Source organism: Mustela nigripes, chromosome 4, assembly GCF_022355385.1.
Source record: "Mustela nigripes isolate SB6536 chromosome 4, MUSNIG.SB6536, whole genome shotgun sequence".
Classification (NCBI taxonomy): domain Eukaryota; kingdom Metazoa; phylum Chordata; class Mammalia; order Carnivora; family Mustelidae; genus Mustela; species Mustela nigripes.
In genome coordinates this window covers 49,237,057-49,255,646 of record NC_081560.1, presented here as the reverse complement: position 1 = coordinate 49,255,646, position 18,590 = coordinate 49,237,057, and the positions used below count along the sequence as shown (strand labels likewise).

Here is an 18,590-nt window from a genome sequence, read left to right as displayed (position 1 = left end):
GCAGGGTAAAGGGTTCTGTGATTGGAGATGCTACTATGATAGTTTTCAAAGTGAGATGAACAGGTGAGACACATCAAGATGCTTGTTAAATTTTAAGGGCAAAACCCTTTATCCCTGAAATCAGCAGTAAAACCTTCCCTTGTGATTCTTAAGCACATCCAACTTTGAGACCACCTGTGCTTAGGGTTGCCAGGGTGTGATCTAAAGTGATTGCTTGGTTCCTTTAAATATTGGAAGTTATATGCTGGAGGAAATCAGCATGGTTAAAGAAATATTTCATTTAACATATAAAAACTGCTTTATTATATTTCTTGGTAGAAAAATGGTATATGTTCATTGTAAAAATACAAATGATTTTTTTTGGGAAAATATAAAGGATTTTATACACTCTTTAGATTAGTGATATTAACTCTTTGCAAATCATGTTTGTTGCAAATATTTTTATTTGTCATTTGCTTTTTTTTATTACAGGGATTTTACTTTTTTTAAATGAAATAAAATGTATCAGGTTTTCCCTTTTCATTTCTGGCTTTGACTCATGATAAGAAAGAGTGCCATTTTTCCTGGCAATAAAAATCTTTATTATTTTTTCCCCTCTTACTTTTACAGTTCCAATTTTTACATTTAAATTGTTGATCCCTCTGGAATTTAACTCAGTATAAAGAATGAGACTGGGATCCAGCTCTATTTATTTTTTCCAAATGGCTATCTAGTTTTTCCAAGATCATTTCTTGAATAATTTATCTTATTCCCATTGATATAAAATGCTGCTTTTATTATGTACTAAATGTCCATATATACTTTCCGGGCTCTACCATGGTCATTTGATGGCTCCATGCATTTTTGTGCCAAGACCACACATTTTAATATCTCATAACTATTCACTTTCGGAATTTTCCTGGCTATTTGAGCGTTTATTCTTCTAGATAGATTTTAGAATCATTTTTTAAAGGTTCAGAGATGATTCTTTTGGGATTTTCATTAGAATTGCATTTTATATATAGATTAATTTGGGGGGGGAGAATTGGTTTTTTCACAATTCTGTGTCTTAGGTGAGAATATTCCTCTGTAGGTGTGTAACACAGATTTTACCTGTGTCGCATTGTGTTTGTTTCTGGGTGTTTCTGTGGGTTTTGTTGGTTTTATGATTAATCATATGATTTCTAGGTATGTGCCACCCTCCGGCATTGACTGTAAGCTCAGAGCTAGATTGTGGTGTTTCAGGGTGTCAGTATGCAATAGAAGCCTACCAAGGGGATCTTCCATGTAACTTCCAGGTTGCGATGAGGCTTTGGGCAGATTCTCCTCTCTAAGCTTCTTTTCCCCATCTGGGAAATAGGAAACCTGGCAAGAATCTGTAAGCATCAGTGATGATACCTGAATCATTTTACATAGGGCTTAGTACTTGGAATCATCTTACATAGGGCTAGCACTCCACTCAGAAATTGGAACTACTTGAGGGCCAGGTTAAGCAGTTCATTTCAGAATTCCTCACAAGTTTGAGATACCATGAAGCTTTCAAAAACATATCCACAGCCAGCAGATTTTTAAAAACTGCTCTTCATGGGGTGCCTAGGTGCCTCAGTCGGTTAAGCGGTTAAGCGTCTGCCTTCGGTTCAGGTCATGATCCCAGGCCTGGGATCCAGCCCTGGGTCAAGTTCCCTGCTTAGTATGGAGTCTGCTTCTCCTTCTGCCCCTCCTATTGCTCATGCTCTCTCTCCCTCTCTCTCTCAAATAAATAAATAAACTCTTTTCTTAAAAAGCTCTTAATAAAAGCACTGTTTTAACACCCTTCCCTCCCAATACCCCTCCTTCTCACGACAGCATATTTCATGTGAATAAGAGAGCTCATCCAGTGACTGTCTAGTTATGAGCATGATCATTGCTGAAAGGTTTGGTCCCAGCCAGATTGCAACAGGAGGCCTGATTCTTTTTCATACACTGTTAATTAATGGTTGCTTGGGGAATTGGGGGAGGGGTTTCAATGTGTTAATGGCTTAGAAAAATACATCTGTGGTACATAGACCATTTGGAGTACCCAGTTAAGAATGATTTGCCACCTATAGGAGAGCTTAAAGAAGGCTTTCACAAACATGGGCATTCAGCTAAACCAATAGTTAGCCCCACATTCTTAATGACACAATCACCAGCATAACCAATTCAGCATAATGGCCTGTGAATACTGAAACAATTATTTTGGATAATAAAACAACACTTTTAATTTGCTTGACACCAAATTTGACCTATGTGGATCATCTGATGGTGAGGTGAGGGGAAAGGGAGTCTGTTGAGTTCTAAATACATTATAAAGCGATAACACTTAATGCACATAATGTACTTCAGGTCTGAGATGCTTTAAATGGCTAAGTGGAAAAATGAAACAATTATCAGAATATACTATTGCTTTGGAATTTACCAAATACTTCATAATTTATGTACTGATTGCCATAATTTTCTTAAACCTTGAAGTTGATGCAATTTGATTAAATTTGCTCATTTTAAACACCTACTGTGGGAAGTGCTATGAGAGATAAAATCAGTCAATTTTTGTTAGGTAAAAAATAATACTGTGTTCTAGGAGGAAAATGTAAACTGAATTCATTGCTTCACTATCTTTATATCTGTTTTCAGACACTACAAACTGTTTTTATTCTGTGTTTTTAAAAAATTGATTGTTTACATCTTTTTTTTTTTAAGATTTTATTTATTTATTTGACAGAGATCACAGTAGGCAGAGAGAGGAAGGGACGCAGTCTCCCCACCAAGCAGAGAGCCCGATACAGGACTCGATCCCAGGACCCCGGGATCATGACCTGAGCCGAAGGCAGAGGCTTAACCCACTGAGCCACCCAGGCCCCTGTTTACATCTTTTTAAAAAGTTTTATTTATTTAAGCAATTTCTACTCTCAACGTGGGGCTCTAACTCACAACCCCAAGATCAAGAGTTGCCCACTCTTGTGACTGAGCCAGCCCCTAATTGAGTTTTCATCCAGTGTTTTAAAATTCCTTTGGGAAGTAGGTGAGTTTTAAATCCTAAATAATTCAAAAGCCTCCTTATATATACCTCCTAAGCGGGTGACCAAGACAGCCGTCTGTATTTTCATCTCATAGTTTGTTGGTGTAAGCAAGGACTCTTGCTTTTTCATTTGGAAGGAAAAGAGCTGGGCGCACGCTTCTGAGGCACATACCATGTGTATATCAGGGATTCCAGTTGGCCTCTTCAGTTGCCTGATTTCAAAGTAATATTCCTAATGCATTGATGATTGAAATTTGACAATTAATGACTTTTTGCCAACTATTTATCCCATTAAAAGACAAATGTTTGCTGGAAAATACTATGAGTTATTAGTCATTTACATCTTAGAATGAATTTATAACTATTTTCTTAAAATAAGTAAAGGAGATATTAGAAAGTATGTTAAGGGAAAAAAAAATTGATGCAAGCTAAAGTCATCTACCAGATTATAATTAAAAGCCAGATAGTTTATAGAGTCCTTAAAAAAAAGATTTACTTACTTATTTATTTATTTACTGGGGGGCACGAGAGAGAGAGTGAGCATGTGCCAGCTCAGGTGCACAGGAGAGAGTGGCAGAGGGAGAGAGAATTCTGAGCAGACTCTGTGCCAAGTGCAGAGCATGACATGGGGCTTGATCCCATGACCCCGAGATCACAACCTGAGCCAAAATCAAGAGTAGGATGCTTAACCAACTGTGCCACCCAGACGCCCCTAGTGTCCTATTGTGATAGCAGATTTTGATGCGTTAGAGATAGTGTTATACTGTATATATCTTACTCTTGTTTTCTACTTAGCATTTTATCTGTTCATCCAGTGACTGCATACTATTCCAGTGAATGACTTCACCAGAATTATTGTTCTGTTATTCTACTGTTCAACAATTGCATCTTATTGACTTATAATATAAAAGGTCTGCATACTACCTTTTTTTTTTAAAGATTTTATTTATTTATTTGACACAGAGAGAGAGATCACAAGTAGGCAGAGCAGCAGGCAGAGAGAGAGAGATAGGGGAAGCAGGCTCCCTGCTGAGCAGAGAGCCCGATGCGGGGCTCGATCCCAGGACCCTGAGATCATGACCCGAGCCAAAGGCAGAGGCTTTAACCCACTGAGCCACCCAGGCGCCCCTCCAAACTACCTTTTTATAAATGTATTTGCTTCCTTTTTTTCCTCTTTTTATTTGGATTTTTTAATATTGGGCTTTTCTTCTCTGAAATGTACCTGTACATATAAACACTAATCATCGTTAAGTGGCCCTCTTGCCTTTTCAGGATTAGGGGGCTACATGTAAAGTATCCTACTTCACTGCTGTTCCAAGTGTGGTCTATGGACCAGTGCATGTCCGTGAACTGTTTGTTACTGATCTACAATGAGAAAAATACATAAATTGAGAGGAAGTGTTTAGATATTAAAGCTTCATAGTGATTTGACATTGTTGCCCCATCCAAGAAGTGGTCAGAGGATTATCTTAGAGAATATTGAGCAGGCTGAGCTCTGAGTCTTGTGTGGTGGGAATCTGTAGGCGTATGGAACTCTGTATTGGTCCGTGGCAGATTGCACAAAATAAATAAGCCAACAAACCGGTTCTTCACTTTGCACAGGCTGAGAAACACTGTCGTAGATCAGAGTAGAGAGTGCAATGAGCTGGGGTCTCAAAAGCTTGATCAACTCTCACAGCAGGGAGCATAGGACAATAGTCAGAAGACAGGCTTGGTTCACACCCCAGTTCTAACTTCTATTTAGCAATTACTAAAATTACTGAAATGCTCTGTGCCTTGGTTTCCTCATCGGTAAAAAAAGAGTAGAATTAACTTCATAAAATGATCCTACAGAGAAACAACTTCGCACACTGCCTGGCCTGTATTAAAGGCTTAATAAATGGAAGCTACTGTCATTATGTCATTAAACAGCACCCCAAGCAGAAGTTTGGGAAGGATTCCTTTATGAATTATTAATTGCAAAACATACAGCTCTCGAGTGAACTCCCCCTTTCTGATGCCTAAATATGATCCCAGGGCTGTTTGTGTTTATCTTCTACAGAGGACGGGGCCACATCCCCTGCCGGGCAGCCTGGCTCAGAGCTGACAGGCCAGGAAATCTCAGACCCTTCAGAACACTCATCTCCTCTCCTTCCTGCACTGCCACCAACTCATCAAAAGCTCTGAGTGCTTATCTCACAATTGCCAGATGTCTATCTATTTGGGATTGTCCTGAGTTTTACTACCTTGTCCTGTTTACAATCCACATGGGCACACAATGGCCCCGTGTCTGTCTGAGACCATGTAGGAGACATGTATCCACACCAGCACACCAGGATCTGGTGGGTGTCTAGTCCTGTCCCTGCTGTTGACCCACTCGCTACCCTGCAGGCTTAATGTAGCACAAGAGCCGGAAGAGTGTCAGGGTTGATGTTGAAGATCTGGATTTTTATCCTGACTCTGCCACTTTAGGCTCTCTGAGCCTCAGCATCCTCATCTGCAAAATGGGGCCATAACACTAACTCTACTGTACAGCTCAGGCGACTAAATGAGATAAGCTTTTGAGAAGTGCTCTGTGGAATAATAAAAGCAACTTTCCTCCCATCCTTCCAGGGTTAGTTATATGCCTTCTCTTTTCCTGCTTTGTACTGTGCTAAGTGTGCAATGCCTCACACAATGTGCATTTCCCACTAAAGCATATGTTTATAAAGGCAGGGAATTGTCTATTTTATTTATTGTTCTATTCCCAAGTTTTAGAAGAGCGCCTCGGGCTAGCGGATGTTCAATTAGTACATGTTGAACAAATTAATTAAAGTGAATTATATAGTCATGTTTTCTGCTGTCTCCTTTAGGAGACTTTCAGCTCTGAGCAGCAGAAAACCCTGACTCACCTTGCGAAATCACTGAGGACATCTATTATTTCATACAACTAGAAGTTAGAAAGTAGAGAGGTTCCGTGGTTGGTTAATTTGATGGCTCACTAACATCATGCCTGGTCCAGCTCCTTCTCATCATTCTGTTCTGTCATTGTCAGGCTAGCTGATCTCATAGTCATAAATGGCTGCTACCGTTGGAGGTACCATATCTGGACACAGTCATATCCAATGGAAATTGAGAGAGCCTCTCCCTTCTTTGGATATCCTTTCATGCAGAAGCCCAGAAACCCTTCAGCTGACATTTGCTCGCTTACACACCTAAACCAGTCACTGGCCTGGATCAGTTAGGATTAATCCTGAGTTATGCGTGGGAAGGGCAGATGTCTGAACTGATTCTGGCCTTTGCCAAAGAGGAAGAACAGAGGGTAGAAAACTGTGTTGGATATACCTGGTCTTTGGAGGCTTAGGGGTAAAAAAAAAAAAAAAAAGAATGATTAAACAAAAATTAATTAAACAAGTGCACAACCAAGTAGCTGTTTATGTTATATGCAAATTAAGGCTGGGATAATAAGTGAAGAGAGAATTGCATTTTGAGAGTTGGAGGACCGCACCCTACCCAGCTTCCTGAGTCAAGTACAAATATGTTTAGCGTTGCCAACCGGTTGTGTCAAAGCAGGTGCTTAAATGCAAGATGAAGTAGAATAAGATATATTTTGCAGTGTGGCAGTGTCTCATGGATTAGGTTAGAAATTAGGACCCACTGTTCTTGCTGCGGTATAATCTCACTAATGCTTCCTCAATGAATTCAAAGCACATACTAATCCACTTGGCCAGGCTAGGCTAGTGTTGTCTCTGGTATTTTCAAGGGAAAAATGGTTTGCAAAGGAAATGAAGAGTTCAGTAGGAGTATAGGGAAGTGTTAAATTATTCTTAATATTCTGGCATAGGAAATATTGTATGTAAATAATATATTTGTAAAAGATTTTATTTATTTATTTATTTGTCAGAGAGAGAGAGAGAGAGAGCGAGCAGGCGCATGCACAAGCAGGCAGAGTGACAGGCAGAGGTGGAGAGAGAAGCAGGTCCCCGCTGAGCAAGGAGCCCGAAGTGGGTCTCGATTCCAGGACCCTGGGATCATGACTTGAGCTGAAGGCTGTGGCTTAACTGACTGAGCCACCCAGGTGTCCCTGTATGTAAATAATATTTATTGGCTTATTTAAGCAGGTCCCTGGAACCTATACTTGACACATTTAATGGCTTGTGGTTGTGGGTACTACATGTATTTGGAATTAACCAAACCAGTACATTCTAAAATACTTTGTAATGCAAATACTCTTAATTTGGCCATTGCCATTCCTGCAGTTAGCTTAGATTTGTGGGTTTTTCTTGTGTCTTAAAACCTTAGATACTTAGTGGTAATTAGACTACAGGAAGCTAGCTCCTCCTTCTGGTGCCGCTATTGTGAAAGTTGCTTAGGGTCAGCTGTAGGTCCACATTTAGTGGAAGCTGTTTAGGGCACAGAAGCCAAGTGTAAAGGGCTGGGAAGCCAAAGCATCTGTATACAAAGGCAAGTTTGGTTACTTATCTGTGTGACCACACAGAGAGTTCTACTAACTCTCCTTGTCTTGGTTTCCCCATCCGTAAAATGGGAATAATAGTACACATAGTGCTGTGATGATGAATACGTGAATTAGTATATAAAATTCTTATAGCAGTGCTTGGCTTACAGAAAGTATTATAAAAATATTTTCTATTTATTATCATATTTGAATATATGAACTCAATATGAATAGATTAAATCATATCTATTATGATTTAAAGGACAACGTTTGGCCAATTACAAATCACTTTCTTTCTAGGTCCCTTGAAATGCAACATGTTCCTCAGTGCATGTGCAAATTTTGTCTAGCATGTCTCAGATAGGACAGTCATATTATAGCTGGGTGGCATTGGATGCAACAGACTTAAATAAAATTAACTACTCAGTTACTTCTCAAGCAGTTTTCAATGATTTTATTCCAATGTATAATGATGGGCATTCTCACTTTTGCCTCCCCCTGAGTTAAACATAGTAAACATTTAATATATACTTAAAGCACTGAACTAAGATAAAAATTACTGTTTAGGCTTGAACCAAGTTGACTTACTTTTGTCATCTGTTTAGAAATTATCATTACTTTGCCATAGAGCCAGAAAAAAATTGAATAACAACCTATTTTAAAGTAAAATTCTTCTACATGAATTATCCCAATTAACCCCTGAAAGGGGTTAGGATGTATCTGAATTTACCAATGAATTGAGTGATCCTCTGTTTGCCTTCGTGGATCTGGGACTTTAATCCTCTGTTAAGGGTGTTGGTCTAATGTGGGCATGTAAGTCACGTGTTCTTATCCATATAGTTCTGAGTAGCCTGAAGTTTATAGATATTGGAGAGTTGCTTTGTATCCTATATTCAAGCTGGGAGTAAAGGGAAAGCAATTGACTTCTTGTCAGTTTCTGGAATTCTTTCTCTCCATCCACACAGCAAAGCATTGTCTCATCTTAGGTTCTAGCTTAGTCTGCAAGAGGAAATCAGACACACTCAGAACACCATTTATGGCCTTCCCACATGGAGCTTTCTAAGAAAAGTTAGGAGCTTATTAAGGCCTTAGGAGGATACTGACATGGCAGTTCATCTCTAGCTCCATGTGACTCTCTGGATGTCTATGACTCAATCCTTTCATTGATCCTTTCTAGAGTGAATTTGAAAGTGGAATCTCCTCTAAGTTCTGCCCCCAAGTTATAGTGCCCCCAAATTCTGACTCAGCATTCCTATCTGTTATAGACCTTCCATGTTTTCCTATGGTACTTATCACAAATTGTCCTTTCTATTTCTTTTCCTGAGTGTTTGCAGGAATGAGTCAGAGCTTTCTCGTAATACGTGAGCAGCCCAGAGGAAAATGCCGTTATTTTAAGAGCTAGCCAGGAATTCCTTTCAGGGAGGAGACTGTCTACCACCTTAATGGAAGCATTTGGCTGAGAAGATAAGACCTCCAGAGATAACCTCAACAGTCTGGAGCTACAGGAGGAGAGAGCAAGTTGCTGTGTGAAAGTTTACAGGGATTGTGAATATGGGAGAGCAGAGGTGAGAGACTAAATAAGGCAGAAAGCAAGATGGTGGCACGCGTTGGATCTGATGATAGACTTTTAAGGACGGAAAGAGTCTGTTCCACATGAATACTGTTTCTGTGTGGTGTTTTGGCAGAAATCAAGTAAAAGGGGTCACCTTTAAAATCTTGGTTGGCATGGGGCAGCCATAGGACGTGAGAGACAGTGAGGTCAAGAATCCGGCCCAGAGAAGTCACTGGAGAGAGAAGTAACTATGTAAGTATAATTTTTCCGGAATCTTCAGGAATCTAGGGGAGAGCATCAGACTTCTCATAGAATGTGGGGTGGACACTTGGGCCAGTTTTTTATTTAGATCTCAAAGGAGGTAGTGACTTCAGCTGAAAGCCTTGTTCTATTTGTACCAGGGACAAAAGTGGTTTTTAGTTGAAGAATTTTTGCTGTACTGTTACAGAGATGAATGAAACCTTAAAGTAAATTGTATGACTTATGTGTCTCATAAGAAGAAAAAACATATCAATAGCATTTCAAAAAGTTATTTTAAAGGATTTCCTTATTCTAATAGATAGAGATTGCCTTTGGATAATATAGATATTCCAAATATTTAAAGAAGTTATCCGAAGCGACGTAGACATCAATTAGAGTTCTGTAATTAGAATTATAGAAGCTTCCTACTGCAAAATAGAGGGCAATATTTCAATATTTCAGGTTTACTGTGCTGTTAGAACACAGTACCTGATATATTTTCATATACCATGGCTTTAATAATTCTTTCTAACTAACCATTTTGATAGATATTTAATAGTTTCTTAATTAATGTTGGAGTAAAACCCATTTATATTCATGTTCATTTCCAGTCCTCCTTCTCTCCAGGCAAAGTCTGTCTGCCTCCTGCACACACTACTACCCAAACCAGTAATGACACAGAATCCAATCAGAAAAGCAGCATAAAGATGAAAGGTCTTACCAATGAGAAGTGAACTTGCTAAAGTACACCTTTCAATGAATTTGGACAAAACTGAAAAATGTTGTTGATATCAGGTCCTTAGGCTGATTACTGAAGTGTTCGATTTTTCAGTATGTCAATTCATCACTGTCTACCTGGTTATATTTAACACTTTCTCCTGTTTCCAGTGTGTCTGCTGAGATAGGCAATCGCCGTCACATGATATCTACCTCTCAGGAAGGTCAGCAGACCATTTGGGGGGCCGTGGTTTCAGCTGCCTCAATTCTTTCTCAGGTAGTGCTGACAGCAGATGGAGCCTCAGTGTCTTGCAGGATCTAAAATATTAATAAGATTAGGGCTTTTATCCTTCAAACAGTTTAGCCTTTCTTTTTAGAAGCTCTGCAAAAATGTCTAATCTGCTAATTTATAACACTGGCTCTTCAGGAAGACACCAAAACACCGCTTTGTACCAGAGTCCTTCCTTTTTGTTTTGCGCAAGTGCTGGTTCACATATTAAATCACTCTCATTTTTCAGAGACACTTGGATGAGTTTAATTCCGTTTTGAGATGAGAGGTCTTGGGGTGCGTTTTAATAAATAGTTGATGGAAATGTTAGCCTTGGGGGTCATTCTTATTTACAAAATTAGGGATGGCGTCTCTGAGGCAGGCTTAACTTTCTGGACGAATCAGGGTTTTACAAATGTGGGCGGTACTCTCATGAGCCAGGTTCGCTGTACTTTCCAGAACATGGTGATCCATGGTTTTATTTTTAGAAGCACTGATTAAATTGCAGTGCACTGCTGTGTGATATCAATTAAAATAACCATTGTCTATTCAATAGTGTGTGTGTGTGTGTGTGTGTGTGTGTATAAAGCAAAATTCACTTTTGTGCGTATATCCTGCAAAAAATACATTTATCATACAGTGTGCATTTCAGATATTTTTGTAAAAGACAGTAATGGCATTAGTTTAGCTAACCCATTCTAGTTGGGCAATGAGCATCAATTTTTTTAATTAAGAATTTTAGGTTCTGGGGGCGCCTGGGTGGCTCAGTGGGTTAAGCCGCTGCCTTCGGCTCAGGTCATGATCTCAGGGTCCTGGGATCGAGTCCCACATCGGGCTCTCTGCTCAGCGGGGAGCCTGCTTCCCCCCGTCTCTCTGCCTGCCTCTGCCTACTTGTGATCTCTCTCTCTCTCTGTCAAATAAATAAATAAAATCTTTAAAAAAAAAGAATTTTAGGTTCTGTAAATTTATAGTACAATTACAATTTACTTCGTATGGAAGAGGGTCTTTGCCCCATGCCACCATTAGCAAAATGCCCACTTTTATTATCTGCTGACCATTTCAAAGGCAGATGAATTTTAGAGGAAGAATCACCATTTCTTCTATTGCTTTGAAATTTTTCATTATATGTTAATTGTTGGTCAGCAGAACGCAACCATGAAGACTTTTGACTTAAATCAACTTTCTCTTCTCTTCTCTTCTCTTCTCTTCTCTTCTCTCTTCACCTCTTCTCGCCTCGCCTCTCCTCTCCTCTCCTCTTCTCCTCCCTCTGTCCCTCCCTCCCTCCCTTCCTTCCTTCCTCTCCTCCTTTCTTTCTAAGAAAAAGCCAATTCATCAGGTAGGGAAGGACTGCCTTTTGCAGTCTCAGGTCCTGCCAGAGACAAATGACTGTAAAAATTTAAAATCAATCATTAACAGATTAGCTGTTGGTCCAAAGTAAATAGCAATCAGCTTATTAGGCATCAGGCAGAGTGAGATAAAGGGGAAGAAGTATTGAAAATGAGGATGTTGTCTGGGGCTCTGCTTGGGGGCAGCACACAAGGAAGCTGCTTCTTTGAGACTTTAATTACAAATGGAAAACAAGGTAGTTGGCTGAGTAGGTTGAATCTCTGGTTGTGTTAAATAGAGTCCTGTGGTTTTCTGTTCTATGTCATGGCTTTATTCACCTTGATTAGCATGGAAGTTGGCTGTGCTCCCTGGTTGTTCTCCTCTTTGCCTTCTGAGCAAGATCTGTCAACTGCTGTTCAGTTGACGCTGCAAAGAAATTGTGGCTGAGAGTCCTTAGTTTCAGGAACTGGACCTTTCCTACCCCTTTGCACATTTAGTTCAGTCTCATTATTGGTTGGGTTGAAGTTGGGAAGTGAAGGGGCGGTTCATTAGCTGCTTCCCTTCCAGCTTTAGGTGGATGAGCTGCCATTTGGCAAATGCCACAGTAATAATAGCGTAACATAATGTAATCATATGACAATGTATGTAATGTAATAATGTTGCAAGCAAGCTCCACCAATGGACACTAAAATCAGAGGTGAAGGTTTGAGGAGAAGCAGGATAATTGTATAGTCTTAAAGTACCATTCTCAAGACTTTATTAATTACAAAGGAAAAACAGTAACTCTACAGTGGTGAAACCCAGAAGACACTCCCTTTACCAAGTGATCAAGTAATCAGTTCCCTCCGTTCCCCTAACCCCATGATGCACTGAGAGGGAGCCAACATTGTTTTTGTGGTATTCTTACTAAAAAATGCATAACCTCACTCTAATTATGAGAAAACATCAGACAAATCCACTCTGAAAAATAATTGACCAGCAACTTTCAAAAGTGTCAAAGGCATGAAATGTCAAGAAAGACTAATGAATTATAATGGATTTGAATGGGCTAAGGAGACAAAACATGGTGGGATTCTGGATTAGATCCTAGAACAGAAAAAGGACATTGGTAGAAAAACTGATGCAATCCAAATAAATGTTAGCACTGGGTGTACGGAGTATGGGAACTGTCTGTATCCTTCTTGCAACTTTTCTGTAAATCTAAAGTTATTTCAAAATAAAAAGTAAAAGAAAAAAAGAAATGATGCATTGAACAAAAAAAGAATGGTGTGAGTTCTGGGGATACCTAGGTGGCTCCTCAGTTAAGTGTCTGACTCTTGGTTTCAACTCAGGTCATGATCTCAGGGTTGTGAGATCGAGCCCTGCATCGGGCTCTGCACTCAGCGCCAGGTCTGCTTGAGATTCTCTCTCTCTCCCTCTGTCCCCACCCCCAGTTTCTAAAAATAAATAAATGTATAAATAAATTAATAAATAAAATCTTTAAAAAAAAAAGATGTCTGAGTTCCAAAAGCTGCTGCTGTAAATCCTAGCCTGGGCAGGTTTTAGGTTTTGTTCACATTTGTGCCTTATTTTAGCCGTACCTGGAGTAAACCACTGTTTTCAATGGGGAAAAAAAAAAATAAAGAATAACACTCTTTGTGTGGGCCCCTTCTTCACAGTTCCTTACTGTAAAATAGTGCAATAATATTATTGTTTATTGAAAGGTGCATTCGATAAGGTAGGCAAGGACAGTCCCAGTTTGTGGAATGTTGTATTTTGAAATTTGTGTGATTTGGATTTCTAGTTTGTGTGGATTATATTATGCCATTTATTCTCAAGGTGCAGGCTGGCTGGGGTTGGCTCTGCTTCATCCTCTGGGTCTGGGTCTGCCCTAGCTTGGATCAAGGGACTAATTGGGATGCAGTCTTCTCAGAGTGGTGGCAGAAGCGTAAGAGTGCAAGGCCCACCACACAAGCACATTTTAAGCTTCAGCTTGTGTCCCATCTAACACTACTTTGTCAAGCTATTCACTTGGCCATGCCCAGAGTCAAGGAGTGGGGAGCCACACTCTTTGCATGGAGGTTGGGGGGATAAAGTACATTAGTACATTTTTGGTAATGTATCTGTCCGACCATAATATCTGTGGCCTTTGCTGCCTCCCCACATGGCTACTTCTGGCCTGCTCCATGGAGGCTTCTTCCTTTGCTTAAGTGCAGATTTAGAAAGACTGACCTGCCCCTACTAATATCATTAGGTTCCATGGGTGCTATGACTGCTTGGTATTATCTTGGAAGTGAAAATGCTTCTTTCATTACTTTACAGTAAAAAAGGGGTCCCAGAGCATTGTTGCTTGAGCACTGAGGTGTTAAAGGAACATCTTGAGGTCCCCCTCTCAGTTCCTACAGAAGTACAGAGACACCATCAGGTCAGCTGGGGCAGGTGGCTGCAGGTACCAGACCTCACTGGTTGTCCAAGGTCACCACTTGTATGTGGCTCTCTGGCCCTCTTCACAAACTGGCTTGCCCTGCCAGATTCCAGCCCACATAGTAAGTTCTTTCCTGCCATCTCTCCACTGTCCCCCTCAGCCTGGCTTCTGAATGCCCTCCCCCTTCCAGATAGGTGCAAGGTTGTCTGACCAACAGTTATAAAAACAGTTCAAGTTTATTGATTTGTTTGCGTTTCCCCAGGAGGTTCCTTGCCTCCCCCAGATCAGTGGGTGCAAAGAGTCATCTGTCAGGAGACTTAGTCCTATGTCCCAGAATTCTAGTGTCTTGAACCAGAGAGACCATCTTATTTATCTTCTACCCATTGCAAGTAGTTACATGTGACCCCACATAACTTAAATTATCAAAAGGCATTTGTTCAAAGATGCTAAACTTCTGAATCTTTCATAATCTGACCCAAACTTATTTCCTTTGATTCGCCAGTGTTTTCTGTCCACTCAATGTGGCCACTTTTCTCATTGCTCCAAGGTCACAGGGCTGCTTATAACTACTGTCTGGACTTCTCAGTGCCTGGGGTACATCCCTCTCCCATTCTCCAAGCAAACCCTGCCTGCCCCTCAGGGCTCACATAGAACTGCCCTACAGCATCAAACTTTCCCCTGCTGTTCTGTCTTAGGTGAGTTCTCCATTGTTTTATGCTCTGAAGCACATGTAATTTCAACTACAACGGTGACCTTTAGTAATTCTTTAATTATGTTTTTGTAACTGCATACAAATGGAACAAAATAAATTAGCTCAAGTAACTAATTAGGTTATAATGTCTTTGTGGTCAGAACCCCCCCTCCCCCACCAATACTGCTTCTGTATCCTCCCCGGCCAGGAAGATGACTTTAAGCATACAATAGGATTTCTTTCTTTTCTTTCTTTCTTTCTTTCTTTTTTTTTTTTTTTAAGATTTTATTCATTTACTTGACAGACAGAGATCACAAGTAGGCAGAGAGGCAGGTAGAGAGGCAGGCAGAGAGAGAGAGAGGAGGAAGCAGGCTCCCTGCTAAGCAGAGAGCCCGATGTGGGGCTCAATCCCAGAACCCTGAGTCCATGATCTGAGCCGAAGGCAGAGGCCTAACCCACTGAGCCACCCAGGTGCCCCATACAATAGGATTTCAAGAAGTTCAACACTAGTTTAAAAATTAAAATCACAAAATAAATCCTTTGCTTTCTCCTAAATTAACAGACAAAAGCTAAGAAAGAAAGTGAATCAAAAAAGATCAGAAAAAATAGCTTCAGTGTGGATATAAACTATTTTGAAAGAAATGGTAACTTTCAATTAGAAGGAAAACTGTTCCTTTGAGGAGAAAAAGGACATTATTCACGAAGAAAAAGTTATCCTGGATTTATTTTTGTCAGAGGATGAATCAATACTAACTATTCCAAATTCTTATCTAAATATGATAATAGGTTCTGTCTCCCCAGTAATTTTGTAGCTGAGTGAGGGCATTCATTGCCTCCACTTTATAGGAAGATAAGGAGCCGAGGGTCATAGCCTGTACGTGCTTTGCTAGTGTCCCAGCTGCTACAGGACAGAATCAGGGGTGAGTTGTTTCCGACTTCAGGGCTGGGATTCTGCCCACTACCCTTGCTGCTCCTGGAGATTGAATCCTTTCTTTCACTCTCCTGGGGTCACTGTATAGCTGCTGTAAATGATCCAGGACGCTGAGGATGAACTGAGCTAACAGGTAAACATTTGAGGACAGGAGATGAGCTAGGTTGGAATGTGAGTGGATTCTGGTGTTGGTGGCCCCTAGCATTATAACTGATGACAGAATGACTTCCCATCACATGGAGCACCAATCACAGGGAGAGTGTCAGGGACAGAGGCTCCTCAGCAGTTACAAGTATGGATAAAGTGACCACCCCTCATTAACGAGGGTAAAGCAGTTACAAGCACCGATAAAGTGACCACCCTGCATTGATGAAGGCAGTTGCCGGAGTCTGCGCCTCACTGGGAGCGGGATGGGGTTAGGGTGGCCAGTTTTTGGCCCAGTCTCACATTCAGGTCCTCTGCCACATGTGTGATCTGCCTTTCTGGTGCTTTCTTCTCCCAGTTCCCTTTACTTAGCTTACCAGACAGCTTAACTGAGATACCCAGGGTTCTCCAAACACAGTCTCTCTCTTTTCCCCTGTCACCCTAAGTTTGCACACCTCCAGTCACTTTCTGCTCTAAAATCCAGCTCAAAGGCCACTTCTTCCAGGAAGCTGCCCTGCTTCCCCAGTAGGAAGTGGGCTCCTCTGCTTCTAAAACCCCAAACCCTCTCTCTCCCATACTTCTCTGATGGCCATTGTCCTGCACTGTCTTTATGTTTGTGTTTGTTTCCCTCTCCTTTGTGAGTCCAAAATCTTAAATCAGACCCTAGCATAGTGTCAGGCACATGGCAAACCTAAGTGTAAATACTGGTTGGGAAAATGACTGAATGAGCAAAGGCCTTAATATCTTATCTAGCCTGCTAAGTATTTTAATGCAACATTTTCATATTATCATCTGAATCACTTATTCTCTTTTTAAAGTAGGAAACAAAGGGCGCCTGGGTGGCTCAGTTGGCTAAGCATCTGCCTTTGAGCCCCAGGATGGAGCCCTAGGTTTTTGGGCTCTCTGCTCAGCACAGAGTCGGCTTCTCCCTCTCCTTCTGCCCCTCTCCCTGCTTGCACTCTCTGTCTTTCTCTCGCTCCCTCAAATAAACAAATAAAATCTTAAAAAAGAAAAAGAATAGGAAAAAAAAAATCATTTCACCCAAGACATGGGCTCTTCCTTCTCTCCAAAAACTGTCTTATTAAGAACATCATATGGAAGAGGGAAATTAAACAAACTGAGGGATGACTTTACTAAGCACCCGAAAACATCCTGCTATTATATCTTAAGGCTCATTTGGGTAGAAAGAGGATTTTTAAAACACTGGGTGTTGTACTTGTTTCTCATGGATACTTCACTTATTTAAATAGTTGTACCAAATATAGAAGTGATTTAGGGTTGGAGATCCTGTTCCTTCTCTTTGGAAAAGCTTCCCCCCATGTAGTGAGTGTTATCAGTCTTGCACAGTGTGCTGACACCAGAACAGCCTTGTCCAATAGAAATTTCTAAGATCATGGAAATGTCTTATGTCTGCACTGTCCACTATGGATGGCCCCACTAGCCACGTGTGGCCACTGAGCACTTGAAATGTGACCATGTAAGTCAGGAACTGAATTTTAAATTTTATTTAAATTATTTAAAATTGATTAGTATAGTAGTCACATGTGGCTAGTGGCTACTATATTGGACGAGTCAGATTTAGGGCCTTGTGGTCTTTGTCACTGGTCCTGAGAAAGGTATCAGAGAGAAGGGATCCACCTCTACTCCCAGTGTATTGGGCAGCCTGCGAAAACTCAGGCTCTGAAGGTCACTTGCCTCCACTCCAGAAGGATTTCCCTACCAGCTTCAGAGCCGTGCATGAGAGCAAGGCAAGGATTCTGTCTACATGTTTATGAGTTCAGTTACCTTTGCGCAGCTTTTTATTTAAAGGCCACATGCCACATAGCAATAATCAGTTGGGATCATCACAGTCTTGTCTATGATGTTTTAAAAATTATTGTTTACAGCTTAATTCTTCACGAAGATGATGAGTCCACAGAGAATCAGTATAAGTGTTATTAAGTATTATAAGTATAAAGATTTCCCTGTAAATTACTGGTGTCCTCATAAGATGCCTTCCACCACACTGTCCCTATCTTGTACTGCTCACATGCATGGTTTTGTTAGGAGAGGCTTTTTATTGCAGGGGGGAGGGGAGGTGATGAGTTGCTACCACTTTTTTTCTGTGGGGTTGAGAATGTTATTTTCATATTGTAACGAATGCCATCTCTGCCTGCACTATTTTGATGTTTGGAAGTAAAACAACCACTTTCTCTTTGTCTAAAAATTCTTATCAGTGAGGCTCACACAGGTGAGCAAGGTGTTTACATAAAGAAATAAACTCACAAAATAAAAACTCTATGAAGAGGTGAGGCTGGGATAAAAGACATACCTTTTTTTGAGGGGGTCTGCCATGGAGCCTCTCATAGAAGCTTTAGTCTCATGCAGGAAGATGTAAATTAGAACGAAAAAGAAGAATTTTGTTTAGAGCAGGTCGTTGAAATGTGTCATGCTGTTTCCAGACACACTGTTTCCTTAGCAGAAAGCCAGCCATTTCCATGGAAGCACAGAGACATCATTTCATGGCCCTTCTGCTCAGCAGTAACAACATATGAATTGCTTTCCAATATTATATTTGTGAGATTTGTCTAAGTGGATACATGTAACATACTTTATTCATACTCCTGCCCTCACCTCCAGATGTGCCCCCTTTCCCCCCCACATCCCGGCCTCAACTTGCCACCCGCAGGGGCACCATGAATAGTCCCTGCAACATCCAGGGGGACCGCATTGCAACAATCCTTCGTTTTTTGGGGTGGGGTGGTAATTACCAGCACATGATTATTTTATTTTGTCTGAATTATTTACCATGGAAGGAAGCAGTTTGGAGGGGAGGGGACGTTAAGGAGGGTGTTCAACTCCACTCGCTTGCATTGATTCTACCCAGAGCGCGAAGAGCAAACCTATT

The 18,590-nt window shown here is 40.7% G+C and overlaps 1 long non-coding RNA gene across 2 annotated transcripts in view; it reads left to right on the top strand.

Annotated features, from left to right (window-relative positions):
* Positions 1-8,797: 8,797 nt before the first annotated feature.
* The window catches only part of LOC132015865 (uncharacterized), a 52,516-nt gene continuing 42,723 nt past the window's right edge, over positions 8,798-18,590 (top strand). Inside the window, exons 1-2 of one of the 2 annotated variants that reach the window (XR_009403802.1) lie at positions 8,798-8,995; positions 9,116-9,234. This is a non-coding gene — a long non-coding RNA (uncharacterized LOC132015865). Of the gene's footprint in view, positions 9,235-18,590 lie in introns of both variants that reach the window. The other variant, XR_009403799.1, reaches the window with a different exon arrangement.